Here is a 15,882-nt window from a genome sequence, read left to right as displayed (position 1 = left end):
CTGCACTGTCCTCTGGACGTATGCCCTTGCACCTACAATGAAAGAGATTATATATATAAAAGTAAATAAGCAACCCACCAACCTACCTGAGGATACTGGGAAATGTGCAGAGTAGCATAATAATTAAGACTACAAGCTCTGGATTCAAACTACCTGGATTCAAAGTCAGACTTTTTAGGTGGCTTTAGGCCAGTTTTCAGCCTCCCTAATCCTGAATGTTTCACTTGACAGATGGAAATTATTAAAGGATCGCCCCAAAGGGGTTGTTGGGGTGATTCGATGAGCTAATCCATATAAAAGCACAGAGAAGGTGCCAGGGCACTCATCTCCCCATGAGTTAGTGTAGGATGTAGCGGTCACTGTTGGGACATCTCAGTCACTGCTTTTCTCTTTTAATCAGAAAAATAAAAAGGACATATACAAATATCCATATTCCTACCACCCCAAAGTAATAGGTCTCCATCCTTATTTATAGAAACATATATATCTATCATTTTCTGACTTTTGAAAAATTTTGCATAATAAATAGTATCATACCATACATTTCTTTCTGCAACTGGCTTATTTTCACTCCAAATTATCACACACACACACACACACACACACACACACACACACACACTAGTTCATTCCTACCACATAGTTCCATGGAATGACTCTGCCTTGTTTAACATATTCTTCCTCTAGGTTGTTTCTGATTCTTTGCACTTAAAAACAGTGCTGCAGGATCTGCTGCTTGTGAGGTTGTGGCCTGATTTTCTAAAATAAGTGGAACTGCCGTATCATGAGGTAGAACTAGTTTTAGTTTTACGAGATATTCCAAATTGCTCCTCCAAATGGCCACACCAATCATACAAGACAAAGGTTTCTCTAAAGGACCTTTATAAGAAAATATTCAGGTCTCAGTACGAGAGTGCCTCTCCTGAGTGACTGACTTGTTCCTGGCTTCTAGACAGAGAATTTGTACATGAGAACTATCCCTCTTTGGGGCAGTAGGATGGAGGAGTCAGGTTCATGGTGGCACTGCTGGTAAACCTCAGTGGCAGAAGTTGAGCCCTTCTGTGTGCTTGGTTTCCCTTGATTGTCCCTGCGCTCCAATTCTCTCAACTACCCACTATTTCCTGTGTAGCGTGTGTATTCTTGGAAACCACTTCAAAGACTTGGTGAAATAAGATGATGTTTAAATGAATTATCTTTTTTTTTTTTAAGCTAGAAGGTAATACAAGCTGCTGCTGGGCTGTTGGCAAGATGTTCTTACAGCAGATAGTTTTTCTTTTTCTTTTAAATTGGGTTACTTAATTTTTTTTTTTTTTGGATGGGTTGGGTCTCCATTGCTGCGCACAGGCTTTTTCTCTAGTTGCGGTGAGTGGGTGCTACTTTTCATTGCAGTGCGCGGGCTTCTCAATGTGATGGCTTCTCTGGTTGCAGAGCACGGGATCTAGTAGTTGTGGAGCGCAGGCTCCGCAGCTGTGGCTCACGGATTCTAGAGCACAGGCTTAGTAGTTGTGGCGCACAGGCTCAGTTGCTCTGTGGCATGTGGGATCTTCCCAGACCAGGGATCGAACCCGTATCCCTTGCATTAGCAGGTGGATTCTTAACCACTGCGCTACCAGGGGAGTCCCAGACAGTTTTCTACTTAGCTTCCTACTCTAGGCTACCTTCCATTCTATCTCCTTGGGTGAGCTCTAGCCTCAGCCTGACAGTTCCAAATGCCTGAAACATCCTTAGAACAAGTGAGAAGGGAGGGAGGGACAGACACAAATACTAACCCCAGCACACAGAATCGGAAAGTAGTAGGTCAGTGAAGAAAGGAAATGGAAGATTGGGAGAGACCCCCAAGGTGCTTAGCCTTTCAGAAGTTTACAGACGGACAATTCAGAGCTCATGGATTTCTAGAAGAGAGCACTTGGAGGCAGATGTGGAGAAGGAGGTACAGGTGATTTCCAAATGATTATTATGAAAATTCCATGTCACACACCTAAACAAATCCTATGCTTCAACAGAAGAGAAGACACTGAATTAGACCTTAATTTTCCACCTTGTTCACAAGGATATCACAAGACAGACACCTTATCAAATACTTCGAATAGACTTTGCAGAAGTCTGACATCCTTAACAAATGGGGAGAGCTCGCCATGCATAAACACTCTCGTCTGGAAATACTGGCTGGCTGCCTTGGTGCCCAGGGCTTGGCTCCAAAGCTGAGCCCCTACTCTTGGTCACATGGGCTCCACTTTGGGCACTTACTCCCACACCCCGAATTGCAGACGTCCCTCAGGATCGTGGCTTTTGCTGCTGGCTCGACTTCATCAGGCTGTGTTCTCCTCACCAGCTACCATATTCTCACCAAACATTCTGTATCCCATTGGTGGTTCCCCATGTTGAAGAACTCATCTATTCTTCCACCCCAGCCTTCCTCAGGTAAGTTTCCAAGCTGGGGATGACCCTCCCCCAATCCTCGGGTGTCAACTAGTAGAAATAAGACCTACTGTGTCTGTGGTATTTTTATGATCCAGTAACCTAAACACAAGGGGAAACTCGGGAAATTCAGCACGTCTTGTTTTAAGTGAACCCAAACTGGCTCCTTTTCTAAATGTGACCTGTCCACCTCTTTAGTGACAGTACATTCGAGAATTCTGCAGTGGATGGACAGAATTCACCTACATGGAGTGTGAGTCTTAGCCTTGGCTGCTTGTCAGAACATCCTAAGTGGTGGCATATGTCCTTATACCACTGTTATCATGAACTTTAGCGGTAGGATCTGGCAGCCGTGTTTGTGTACACACTCCCCAGTGGATTTCAATGTACAACCAGGGTTGAGAATCACTAGTCTAGAGTTTTCAGAAATTTCCTTTCTCCTTCTAATAATCCTGACAGCATCTACTGTTCCTGGGCTTCTGATACTCAGCTCAGTCTCTTTCATCCGGCACAGTTTACTCTCAGAGGTCCTGTGCAGACTGAAGTAATTCAGTCCCTTGGTGCAATCTGGTGTGAACTGGTACCTAGAACCCAGCAGAGACAGGGACACAGTTCTCACCCCTTCACCTGTCTTGGGTTCCAATTCCCTCTCCTCTGTGTGTATTCAGTTCTTTTCAGTTGGTACTTCTCCTTTAGAAAAAAAACAAAAAGATGGCAAGCAAGTGGAATTGAAACAATTATTGTGACTCCTGGTGTTTTGAGCAGAGAAAATTTCCACACCCAGATTATCTTTATTTATTCATCTGGTTTTGGATACACATCTGCAAAGCTGTTTTATAGTTTTTAACCACTTTCTGCAAGCCTCAACCCATTCCTGATGTTAGTTCTGCAGACTTTCTTCTAGCATGTTTGTGTAACACTTAATACTCTTAACTGGTTCCTCCTAACTTTCAAGTCTGGCTTAGCGGCTCCTCTTTTTCCCTCCCAATTACACAGGCATTTACCAGTGTTTTTCCATCCATCCACTTCTCTCTATGAGCCTTAGCTCTTGATCATCTTACCCACGCCCATGCCTCCTAGTAAGGCAGCTGTCTACCCACTCTGCTGTCCTCACCCTCCTCCAGCCCACAGCCTGGTGGACAGCCCCTGGATTTATTATTGGAACAGGAAGCCTACTGCTTACTTCAAGAGCAAACTCATCTCTCCCTCGTGCTGATACCTGTGCTGCCTTCTCTGACTCTAAGACGACCACCCCTCTCCTGGTCCACCCCAACTTTCTCTCCCAGATTCCCCAATTCTGCAGGTTCTAGCTCTGCCTTGACACTCACCTCCTCACCCTAAAACCTGCTTTCCATTCTTCCATGCCTACAACCACCAATCCATTTTAGACTCCCATTAGGGTGGGTCTCCACTTTTTCTTTCTCATCACTTCAATCTAACCTACATTTCCTAGCCCAGTTTCCAAAAAGATTCCAGTCTTTCCTCTACTCCAAATTCCCACTGGTCACTGACCTTGGTTAAAAATCCTAAGCCCTTCACAATGCAGTTAAATTTAAGTGGCTTTGGACTCTGGTTCTATCTACCACTTACTGTGTGTTACTAAACTTCTGAGTTGTTTTCTCATCTGAAAAGAGGATCAAATAATAGTACTGAGTTATTTGAAGAATGACTGAAATAATTTGTCACGTACTCAGTGCGTACTTGGCAGACATCACTCAATTATATTTTAGCTATTATTCCTCAAACCTCAACTCTACCAACTCACACATACATACCTTATATTGTACATTCTCCTGCAGTTACGCCACTTTGCCTTGGTTCTTGCTAATTCTTCTCTGCAAAGCAGCCTTCTAACCCGATGCCTCTCCTCCATCTGTGGAAATTCCCTCGACCCTCCAAAGAGCACTGCAAGCATCATCTGCTCCGTGAAAGCTTTTCCAAAGCCACCCCCACTCCAGGTTTTGTTTCTCTTTTGAACTCCCACTTTTCCTTAGTGCCTCAAAGTATGTCAGAGGTTGCCCATATTTGAGGTTACTTTTTGCAACCTGGCCACTAGATGTGAGGTCTACATCATGCCTAGGGTCTACAGCTTACTCATCCTTACATCCTGTGGGAAAGCAACTTAAAGATTAGCAGCAATGACTGCTGAGCCAGACTGAATATCTTTCATTAATCTGAGTTAACAGGGGAAAGTCCTCTATGTAAACCCATTAATCTATTTCCAGGGAGCGGTCCTCCTTCCCTCTTCACTGGAATTATTTAGGACTGCATATGTATTTCAGAACATTTTAGCCATCCCTTCCATTTGAAGTTTCCTTACCATTCTCCTTGGCCACAAGAGAGATCATTTTTTCCTTTTCTCTGAACTGTTTGAAATGTTTCTAGCGTACATAGCTATGCCCAAAGCATGCTTCTTTAGGGATTTCCTCTCCTGGTTCCTGTCACTTTACATCACTGGCTAATGCTTTTTGTTGGGTCATAAAGAAATCCAGAGATATCCTTCCTTGCATTATTTTCTCAGTCTTAAAAATTAAATGATCAGCAAAACAAGTCAAGAGTTTATGAGAAGTTAGCAGAATAAAACTTCCAGTGGGTTCTCCAGCACATTTGGCATCCCTTCTAGAGTTACAGTCTCTGGGAAGAAAGCATCATCTGTAACCAGTCTGGCAATCCATAATATTGACCCTACTATAACATACTTTCTGTGGTTTCTGTGGGTTTTCTCTCTCCCCACCCCCTTTACCTATACATTTACCTTTAGGGCCTGGATTTCCACAGGCCTGCTTCTATAAAGCAAAATATTCCCTTCTAGAATCATATTTTCATCATGAGAACCATTCTAACCTTCTTGGTGAGACAAATCAGATGATCAAATCTGTGCTCAACTTTTAATGTTTCCTTTGCTTAGTCCTCATAAGCTGCACGATGGCAAACAGCTACAGGTATTACTATAAGCTCCCTGCTTCCCAGGTGTTTTTTAATGAAATACTGAAGTTCTCCTCCTTGGCTACGGGTCTTCTCTTTGCTATGTCTATTGTTCTCTATCCAATCAAGTTTCAATGGTTTTTACTTCCCATCGAATTTCAGTTGAACTCTCTTGATCAGGTTAGCAAATCTCTTACCCAACACACCTGTCCTCAGAAATGCCAAGAGCCTTCCCCCCACACCAAACTGTTTGTCAACAGTATCTGTGCGACAGTTATTTGTACACTTTCTGCATCCTCTTCCAGCTCATGGTCTACCTTCCCCTGAAAGGTAGAAACACTATACTTCCCCCGGGAGACATTCAGTTTCCTACCATGACTTCATAGCACCAGGGATACACTTGTGGGTTTTTTTGACAGTTTAGTGTATTTTTATCCAAACCAATGAACAGGGTGATGGTCGTAGAGCTGATATTCTGGCAGGTTATCATGCATGCCTTGGCTTGTTGTTCACCAATACCCATTTTCCTTCCTTTAATCATAGAATTCTCAAGTTTAGTTGGGCACAAGCTCATCCAATTAGAGGTTACTCTTCCTTGCCTTCTCTGCAGCTTGGCTGAGACCAATGAGATGTGAGTAGAAGCTGTGCTAAAAAGAGATATGCATGTTCCTTGACCTTTCCCCATTCCTGAGGGCTGAGAGATGGTGACAACTAGACTCAGAAATAAAAGCTATTGGTTGAAGATGTCAGTGTCACTGTACAAGCCCAGGAATAACCATATCTGGACAGTTACGCAAGAAAGAAAGAAACTTCAATTTTGTTATAGCCACTTAACTTGGGGGTCTCTCAGTTACAGAGGTTTAATACAAATAATGCAGCCCCTAAGAAGGTAGCATGTCTTACAATCAAGAATCTTGGGTCACCTCTGTACCCCTCAACAGGAAGTTGCCAACCATCTCTTCGATGGTCAGCTTCCTGGGCCCAGAAACAGGAACCCTTGAAACACTGACAGCAAGAATCCTCACTGGTTGACAAAGCAAAGAAGGCTACTGTTTCCAAGTTCTCAGAGTGTATTATCTTCTCCTAAAACAACCCCACATTCTTCAGTAGACCTTACGGTAGAGATCCATCCTCAAATCATTTCACCTTCTCCAGCAGGACAGGCACCTGCATGTTGTATGTGTCACCCACATGGTCCCAAGAGCCACTCCAGAACATGAGGACTGAATGTTCTGGGTGAAGAGGGATAAGGCCACTGGGATATGACCATCCCTCCACTCTTGAATGGTAAAGTCAGAAATGGGCTGAGTTTCCTCCTCCTTCTGCAGTTTAGCCACCCTGACTTGCCTTTCCACGGCTCTAGAGGAAGAAACACTGATGGAAAAAGGTGAGCTAATAAAGGAAGCTATAGTGCAAGACAAGAAGCTGAAGGAGAATAACCACGCTGATGACAGTTCAACTCAATATCTATTAAGTCCCTGCTAAGTGTCCACAGTTGTGCTAACCCTAAATGATGGAAACAAGTGACAGAAGCTTAATCCAAGGAAGAACCCACTCTGATGAAGGAGATAAAAATGTGTGCAGATAAAGCGAGTCAACACGGTTCAGGGTGGGCTACCTAGCAGGCTTTGTGGATTGTCACAGGGAAGAGTTCAGTGGGGCTGAAGTTGTGAGCTTTGTAAGAGGCAGCCTGAGGGGAGTCCTAAAGACGTGGACAGGACTTGACTAGGTAGAGAGGAATGTGGAGGGCAGGGAGGACACTTCACACAATATTTCCCAAGCCTGTCTATGTGACAGGATTGCCCTAAGGAGCGTCTACAAAATACCACAGTCGGGTCCCTCATACCAATTCATCCAGACACGCTGGGATGAGGCCCAGGCAAGCTCCCCAGGTGACTGTGATGAGATGTGCAGGTTGAGAACCACTGCCCTAAATCTTATATCCAGAAATGATAGAAAGATTTACTCCACCGAACTGCCTTCTTTTGTTTTAGCATTTAACTTCATTTTAGTATCTAATGCCAGACCTACGTCTACTGCATCTAATTTGTACCAAATTAAAATGCAGAGCAGGATGTGACTTAGCAGTTAAAAGGGTAAGAAGAGAGCGCGCCACCCAAGAACCTAAAATAACATCTTGTGGTTTGACTTTTATCAGTGGGTGTTGCGATCCTCCCTTAACTGACAACTGCTGGCGGAAGCAGGGTAGATTTTAACAATTGGCAACCACAGACGGCATTTCATTCCTGATCTAAAAAAGACTATCAACTGAGTCACTATAAAATGTGAATGTGAATTTTTAAAACTTCTCTATCTCCCATAAAAATCTACTAAAGTCTTTTCAGCAATGTAAACATTAAGCTAACAATGAATAATGCTCCATCAGCGCTTCCTGAACGCTCTCAAATAACAAGAAACAAAATACCTAGTGGTTGTGCTGAAGGTATCACATGTACAGACTTCAAGTGGTTTGTCCCCCAAACTAAAAATAACCCTAGGACTGAGATGCTAAGCTTCAAACAAATTCTATAAAAGGAATTTCCCAAGGGGTGTGTGTGTGTGTGTGTGTGTGTGTGTGTGTGTGTGTGTGTATTTGGGGAGTATCCTTCCAGGATTGCCAGGGCAATAGTAAACAGTCCCTTGTAAGAGGCCCAAAAGAAAGCAACGAGTCACTAATTTAGCTAATGTAGTGGGGAGGAAAAAAAGATACAGGGAGTCCTCCTCTTCTAGGAGATGGACTACTGCAAGAAAATGAGCATGAGACACTTTTAAACCAGTACAAACTGAAAAACAGTTATAAGGAGAAACAGAATGAAAAAGCAGAGAAAACAGGTTTAAAAAAAACCGAGGTGGTTATTGGTAGACTAAAACTAAAAAGGTAAAAGCACCTCTACCACTAATGCTAACCATGCATGACTGTTTTTTCCCTCCAGTACAGCATGTAGATCAGAAGCAATGTGAAGACTTTGTCTAACTCTTCTTTGTTTTTGTTTTTCAATTTCAATTTCCCACAACTAGCACAGAACCTTGCATGTGACAGGTTATTTGTTTCTCAAATTGATGCTCAACATCAAAAAAAACGCAAAACAAACCAATTAAAGAATGGCCAGAAGACCTGAACAGACGTTTTTCTAAAGAAGTCATGCAGATAGCCAAAAGGCACATGAAAAGATGCTCAACATCATTAATTATCAAAGAAATGCAAATCAAAACTACAGTGAGGCATCACCTCACACCTATCAGAATGGCTATCATCAAAAGAAATACAAATAACAAGGATGTGGAGAAAGGAAACCTTGGTGCAATGTTGGTGGGAACGTAAATTGGTGCAGCCATTGTGGAAAACAAGATGAAGGTTTCTCAAAAAACTAAAAACAGAACTATCATATGACCCAGCAATTCCATTCCTGGGTCTATATCAACAAATGAATCAATAAAGAAGAGGTATAAACACACACACACACAATGGAATACTACTCAGCCATAAAAAAAAAAAGAAAAAAAAATGAAATTTCGCCATTTGCAACAACCTAGATGGGCTTGGAGTGTATTATGCTAAATGAAACCAGTCAGACAGACAAAGATAAATACTGTATGATATCACTCATCTGTAAAATCTAAAAAATAAAACCAGTGAATATAACAAAGAAACAGACTCAGAGATATAGAGAACTAGTGGTTACCAGTAGGTAGACGGAAGAGGGAGGGGCAAGATAGGAGTAGGGTAGTAAGAGGTATAAACTACTATATATAAAATAAACAAGCTACAAGGACATTCTGTACAACACAGGGAATATAGACAATATTTTATAATAATTATAAATGGAGTATAGCCTTTAAATATTGTGAACCACTTCCTAGATGGTACAGTGGTTAAGAATCTGCCTGCCAATGCAGGGGACATGGGTTCCAGCCCCGGTCCGGGAAGATCCCACATGCTGCAGAGCAACTAAGCCCATGCATCACAACCATTGAGCCTGCGTTCCAGAGCCCATGAGCCACAGCTATTGAGCCCATGTGCCACAACTACTGACGCCCTCACACCTAGAGCCCATGCTCTGCAACAAGAGAAGCCACCACAATGAGGAGTCCACACACCACAATGAAGAGTAGTCCCCACTCGCCACAACTAGAGAAAGCCCGTGTGCAGCAATGAAGACCCAATGCAGCCAATAAATAAATAAATTTATTTTAAAAAATTGTGAATTACTATGTTGTACACCTGAAACATAATATTTTATATCAACTATACTTAAATAAACAAATAAAAACAAAAACAAATTGATGGCCTATGTCCCATTCCCCTTACACTAGCTTCTAGATTTAATCTCAGAAATAGGAAAAGAAATATTCTAAAGCATCCATTCATCAGACTGAAAAAATTTTGTAGAAAGATGGATCCTAATTGTTTAGGAGTTTGCATCTAATAAAAATGTTACAAAAGAGTAATAAGTTATAGAAATTGCAATTAAGAACATCTAAGTCAAAAGTGTAAAGTATCAAAATTCTAGCTGGATTCCATGAGGTTAATTTTTGAAATAATTTTCAGTAACCAGGACTCTGCTCTTCACTCAATTCCCTTATGTTGTGCATTCGTCGTAGATATCAGTTGAACTGGGGGGATTAGCACATTGAGGGTGTTTCAACACACCATTTTGTATTTAGACAGCATCTGTCATCGAAGAAGTCCCCACACTTTGCAAATGGCAACTCCCCCACCTCACACCCAAAGGCAGAGCAGCCCCAGTGCAGAGCAATGACAATCATATCTCCTGAAAATAAGAAGCGCCCCAGTTTCCAGACCCAAGTCAGACCTCAAGGCTTATTAATGGCTTAACAGGAGCTGATGCCAATTCTGGATCATCATTACTGGGTGTGGAAGATGTGTTTTTCAAAGACAACACCGCCAAAATACATCTCATCCCAAAGCTCGTCTTACAAAGTAACACTGACACTTCTCCACAGATTGGTGGGGGGGTCTATGTTTCCTTCTCTTGAACCCGAGTGGGCTTGTGACCATGGCTGCAGCGATGCTGTGTGAATTCCAAGGCTCTGTTAGAAATGGTGATACAGCTTTCACTTGATGCTCTCTCTCTCTCTATCAGGATGCTCACCCTTCAACTTAGGCATCATGATGGGAGTATGGCAATGTGGAGAGAATACATGGAGGGGCCCATCTGGAAAAGAACCGAGACCCCACCCCCACCCCCCCAGCTAATAGCAGGCATCAACTCCCAGGCATGTGAGTGAGCAAGCCTTCAGCGTCCCCGCCCCAGGTCTCTGTGCAGTCCCAGTGGACACTGAGTGGAGAAGAGTCCTGCCATAATTGCAGATTCAAGGGCTAAGTAAATATCACTGTCTTAGCCCACCAAGTTTTAGGGTTGTTTGTTACACAGCATTAGGTAACTGGCCACAAGGCAGGAACTCTTGGTCCACCACCAGGCTAGTCAGGTGGGAAGCATGAGAACGTGGGGTCAAAAAGACCCAGTTCAGTCAGCAGTACTGACCCTAGAACCAGCAGGCTCCTTCTGCCAGAGCATCCCACTCCTGTCATGTAGGTCAGACTTGGAAGAGGGCTCCTTGGTCAGCATCCCAGACCTCCCTCAAAAAGTCATTTACACAAAGCATGCAGTAGAGTCTACGGACCAATCAGCAATTCAAGGCAGGTGTGTGTCTGATAGTGAAGGACACACCCCAAATGGAACACTGGAAATCTACAAGTGGACACAAACTCCTTAAGAACCCTTTAAATACACCTTTTAGTACAGACCTCAAAATCCTCACTTACCACTTGGCATTTCTCTTCAACTTCTCTTGGTATTTCTCTTCAACCACTGCTTAAGCAGGGGTTGGGAGTGAGTTTTCAACTGGTAATTGAGCCACAGAGAAATTATCTTAGTAAGGTCATAGGGTCAAGTCAGTGGGGGTACAAGTAGGACAGAACCCAGGAGTGTACTCTCCATCAAGAACATCCATCCAGAAGAAGAGGGAAATGAAGTAAAAGTCCTAAGTGGGTACATTTAAATCTTTCTAAAGAGCAGTTTTATGATTAAAGAATCAAAATCCCCAGCATCATCAATCCTTTAGAAAGAACACTGACTAAGTCTTGGGTCTTGGCCAGAGGTGTCTGGTTGATCCTGCAGTGCACAGGTCTGGTTTCGACCACACGCAGGATTCCCCAGGACCATCTGTGCCCAGAGGATGCCAGCACAGCAAAATGGAGAGCAGGGCTTCATCATTTATGTTAGAGCAGAAGAATGACTGAAAGCAGTGAGAGGGAGGGAGAAAAGACAGGAGAGCGCTCATTAAGGCTGTAGTGAACCCTGAATGATCACGAAATAAAAGCACAGCATCTGAACCAGAGCTGGCCAACAGAACTTTGGGTGCTGTCTGACACTGCAGCCTCTAGTCCCATGTGGTTACTGAGCATTTGAAATGTAGCCAGTGCAACTAAGAAACTGAATTTTAAATCTAAATTAATTCTAAATAATTTAAATTTTCACAGCCACATGGGGCTGGGAGCTACCATATCAGACAGCTCAGCTTTAGACCATACCATTCTAAACCACTTATTTTCTCCCTCCTTTTCCTTAGCACAAAGTGAGAACACCCTGGGATATTTCTGCCTCTTGAAATCTTCCAGGTGCATTCTCACTCCTACCAACTCTGAAAAATTCAATGGTTGGTAGACAGCTGAGTCATCATAGGTATGGTGACCAAAACTTAAATGTGTTAAGCCACCTGGGAAATTTTCCTCCCCACTCCTTCCATTGTTTGGAGACAGTGAATTAAAGAATGAAAGAGGATATTTCCACATGAGGTCACTAGGAGTTTTAGTAATAAGCCCAACTGAAACTTTCCAGGACTTCAAACTGTGTCGGTACACAGATTAGCTCCTCCAACTCACACACCTTCAACAGGAGACCACTAGGAATGTTACAAAAAGGCGTGTGAAGGTCATGTGTCATTTAGGAATAGTTTATAATGGCTGTTCAGTTTAAAGACAAGAGTCTGTGACATAAGGCAAAAGATCATTTCAAAACAAACAAAAAATGTTGTCAATTCAGCCAATTATCAGATGCCAATTTTTTTTGATAGATGAACATTTACCACTTTCTACTGTCTTCAGATGGCAAAAAAAACCCCTCCATCCTCAGCCAACCAGGTGCCTTTTCACAGAGAGTGGGGAGGGAGGGGTGAAGCCTTTTAAGGGTGTTCCTGCATAATTTGCGAAGTCCTAGAAATGACTTCACAAAGCTGCCCAGTAGTAATCTTTTGGCCTGCAGGAAAGCTGTTACTTTGGCAAGGAAATGAGAAATTCACTAAGAAAACATCCAATCTCCCAACATTCAAATGTTTCCACAGTCTAAGATTCGATTACCAACTTAAACTGATCGCCCAACATAATTCCACTATTTCAGGCAAAGAAATATTCTTAAAAGTTCCCATTTCAAAACAGGCATTCTCATAAATCCTAATGGAATTGGTACAGCCTCTTTAGGAGACAATTTGGCGATAGAAAAGCTGTCTTTCAAAAAAAAAGGCAATAAGCAACAAATTCCAAAGATGAAACAACTCAGGAATTACGGCTTCCAAAAGCCTTTTGGGAAAACAAAAAACAAAACAATACCAGAAACAACAACAACAACAACAACAAAAAACACCTTAATGATGACGAACCCCACCAAATGTTAAGTTATCAAGAATGACAAAACCATGGAAAAAAGACCAATGGTTACCAGTGCATCGACTGGGGTTAGTTAAGTGGGCAAATAGCCAGTAGAGGTAGAACTACTAAGTGTTAAAAGTGTAAATCCTAACAAAATGAAAATAAAACAAAGGACAAACATCTGACATCTGGGGCGGAAGAGTTAGATTGTTTATTACATTGTTACAGCTGGTCAACCCACCCCCCCCCACCCCCCACCCCCACTCCCACTCTAAGAGGTTTTCATCTCTCTTCTGAATTAAGGGAACTAATCCTTTTCGGATGAAAAATTACTTTTCAGCAGACTGGCCAATTTCTTCTCCTTTTGTTAAATTTAAGTAAGATCAAATAGAATATTTTACTTTTAAAACTGTGTAGCTTGAGCTCGGTCTTACACAATTATTTCTGTCCCTCATTTATCTCTCTCTCCTTCTGTGCATCTCTGTCAGAGTGTGTACCAGCCAAGCCTGAAATTAATGTTAACATTGGTTATTTTCTGGTTGAGATTTTGGGGTAATATTTTAACTTCTCCTTTGACCTTTTTTTGTTTTACTTGATTTTTAAAAATAACACATATCACTGAAGTAAATATAAAACAGTAATTATTTTTCTGATTTGTATGGTTCATTTTCCTAAAATGAGCACCTGATCCATGCTTCTGTTCTTTCCCCAGCACTCACCAATCTCAGATTCTGACTCAATATGCTCACTAGTGCTCTTCATTCTCTGGTTGTGCCTCAGTTTTTGGAGAAACATTATGCATCAACATGAGAGAACTTTCCTACGTCACACCTCCCCACAGTCATCAAGAAAGGTTCAGGTCTCCCCAAAATGTGGAAAATGTAGATAAGAAAAAACAGCAGGGCTTGGGTCTTTTAACTGGAGGTGTGAATGGAAACTACCGACACTGGGAATCCCATCTGTGCTGTTGTGACACATCAGGGGTGACACACCAACACACACAAACTAGATTTACTGGAAGTAAAGGTAGTTATACCACTAAGACCTTTTCCCATACCTACATAGATTCTTTCTACCATCTCTCTCTCTATCTTATCTGTCTACCTACCTACCTATCTTATCTATCTGTCTGTCTGTCTATCTATCTGCCTATCTATCCCTTCCTCCCATTTCTCTTTCTCTCTCCATTACTCTCACACTCCCTCTCTCTCTCTCACTCCCCCTCCTTCCCCTCTCCTCACCCCCCCTTAAAGGAAAGTCAAATAAACAAACCCTATGACTTGGAGGAAGGAAAAAGGTGGGTATTTGGGTTGAAGGAGGGAAGATGGAAGAGCCATTAGGAGTATAGGTAGCTGCATCCGCATTTGTGATTGGATACAGACTGCTCTAGCAAAGAACTCCAAGGCATGAAAGCTTATCTGACAACTCAGAACAAGGCAGCTGCTCACGTTTTGGTTTTATTCCATAGCAAAAGTCAGTGGTCTTGTTTGGTATGGATCTTACTCCTCCTGCCTCTTCCTGTCCTCATATCTTTTAAAAGGTGTACCAGAACAAAAGCTGCAGAAATCAAATTTTACCTGTTCATTAGATCACAGACTATCAGGCACCACACAGACCAACCTAAACAAGTAACATATTTTTAAAAATCAGATCCTGGAATGTAGGGTATTTTATAAGTTACCTATACATATATGCAATGTTTCAGGTGTTTGATTTTAACTTCTAATTTAAGCTCTCACTTTTCAGACAAGTGAGACAACAGACACAGTCAGCTTCTGTGTAATATACCAGCAGTCATGACCCCTCCTAGAAAGAGCAGCTCAAAAAGACTAAGAAATCAATTTTCATGACTGAAAAATAAAGGTGTTATCCTGGGTCATAATTATTCAAAATGTGGTCTACCAAATAACAGTTTTCCCAGGGCTGTCTGTGGGGGAAATGTAAGTCCTCACAAACCAGTCACCTTTGGAAATACTGCTCTCATACTCCCTCTTGAAGACACAGTGTAATACGTTTTGGCACATTAAACATTCTGGGAGGTCCTGCAGTTAACACAAGCAAACAACAACAAAAGCCAAATCTGTTCACCTGTTCAACCCACTGCAAACCTTTCTGACCATGGAATCTGTTCTTTGACGTACTACTTCAGCATTCCTTCAGCCTGAAGATCCAGTCTAGCTTTAAAGCTCAATCATCCTGTGAATATGACATGAGCGCAACTCTTACCTTTAAAGGCTGGTTTGTCTGCCACGTAGATAATAGCCTAACATGCACAGGCACCATTTCTGGGTTATGAATCAGGCTCAAAACAGCCAGTACTAACACCTGGATACTCTTTGCTTAGAGTTTCTTTGCTTTCAAGTTTCAAGTCTAGACTTGAAAGGTCTAGAGAATCATAAGAAACCAAAACTGTCACATAAAAACCGTAAGCAATGTTCAGAGACTGGGAATATGCTTCCCTACTTGACCAAATCTTCCCCAAAAAGTCCCTCCCTGGTCTCTCATTGTCACTTACCTTCCCCCAAACCCAGCTTCCACACTCCCCTTCCTCCTTGCTTTCTACAGTTTACTACTCAGACTCCATCCTTCCCATTTCAGTCTGAAATTACCCTGAAGAGAAAACATCTGAATAGGAAGTTCAACATCATTTGGAGGAAAGAAGTACCAGCCTAGAGAGTAACACTCTCAGTTAACTGGACAAAGTGCTCAAAGGAGTCTTGTGGACAATATCTCAGAAATTAAATACTCAGCAACTGTTATGCAGGACTATCTGAACACATATCTCCAAGCAATGTGCACTATACTTACCAAGTACACAAGAAATGGGATCAACATTTAGTATTCACTTAACAAATGTTTATTGATCACTT

The 15,882-nt window shown here is 42.2% G+C and overlaps 1 protein-coding gene across 11 annotated transcripts in view; it reads right to left on the bottom strand.

Moving 5' to 3' along the window:
• Window positions 1–15,882, bottom strand: part of OSBPL3 (oxysterol binding protein like 3) — a 182,803-nt gene that overhangs the window by 103,884 nt on the left and 63,037 nt on the right. The window contains exon 1 of one of the 11 annotated variants that reach the window (XM_057731340.1): window positions 15,101–15,188. The exons of the other annotated variants lie outside the window; for them this stretch is intronic. The gene's annotated coding sequence lies outside the window, so the exon portion shown is untranslated. Of the gene's footprint in view, window positions 1–15,100; window positions 15,189–15,882 lie in introns of those variants that run through there. 11 annotated transcript variants of the gene reach the window in all.

This window comes from Hippopotamus amphibius, chromosome 4 (genome assembly GCF_030028045.1).
Source record: "Hippopotamus amphibius kiboko isolate mHipAmp2 chromosome 4, mHipAmp2.hap2, whole genome shotgun sequence".
In the NCBI taxonomy this organism is placed as follows: Eukaryota; Metazoa; Chordata; class Mammalia; order Artiodactyla; family Hippopotamidae; genus Hippopotamus; species Hippopotamus amphibius.
Note: the sequence above shows the minus strand (reverse complement) of the source record. Positions and strands in the feature narration are given on the sequence as shown.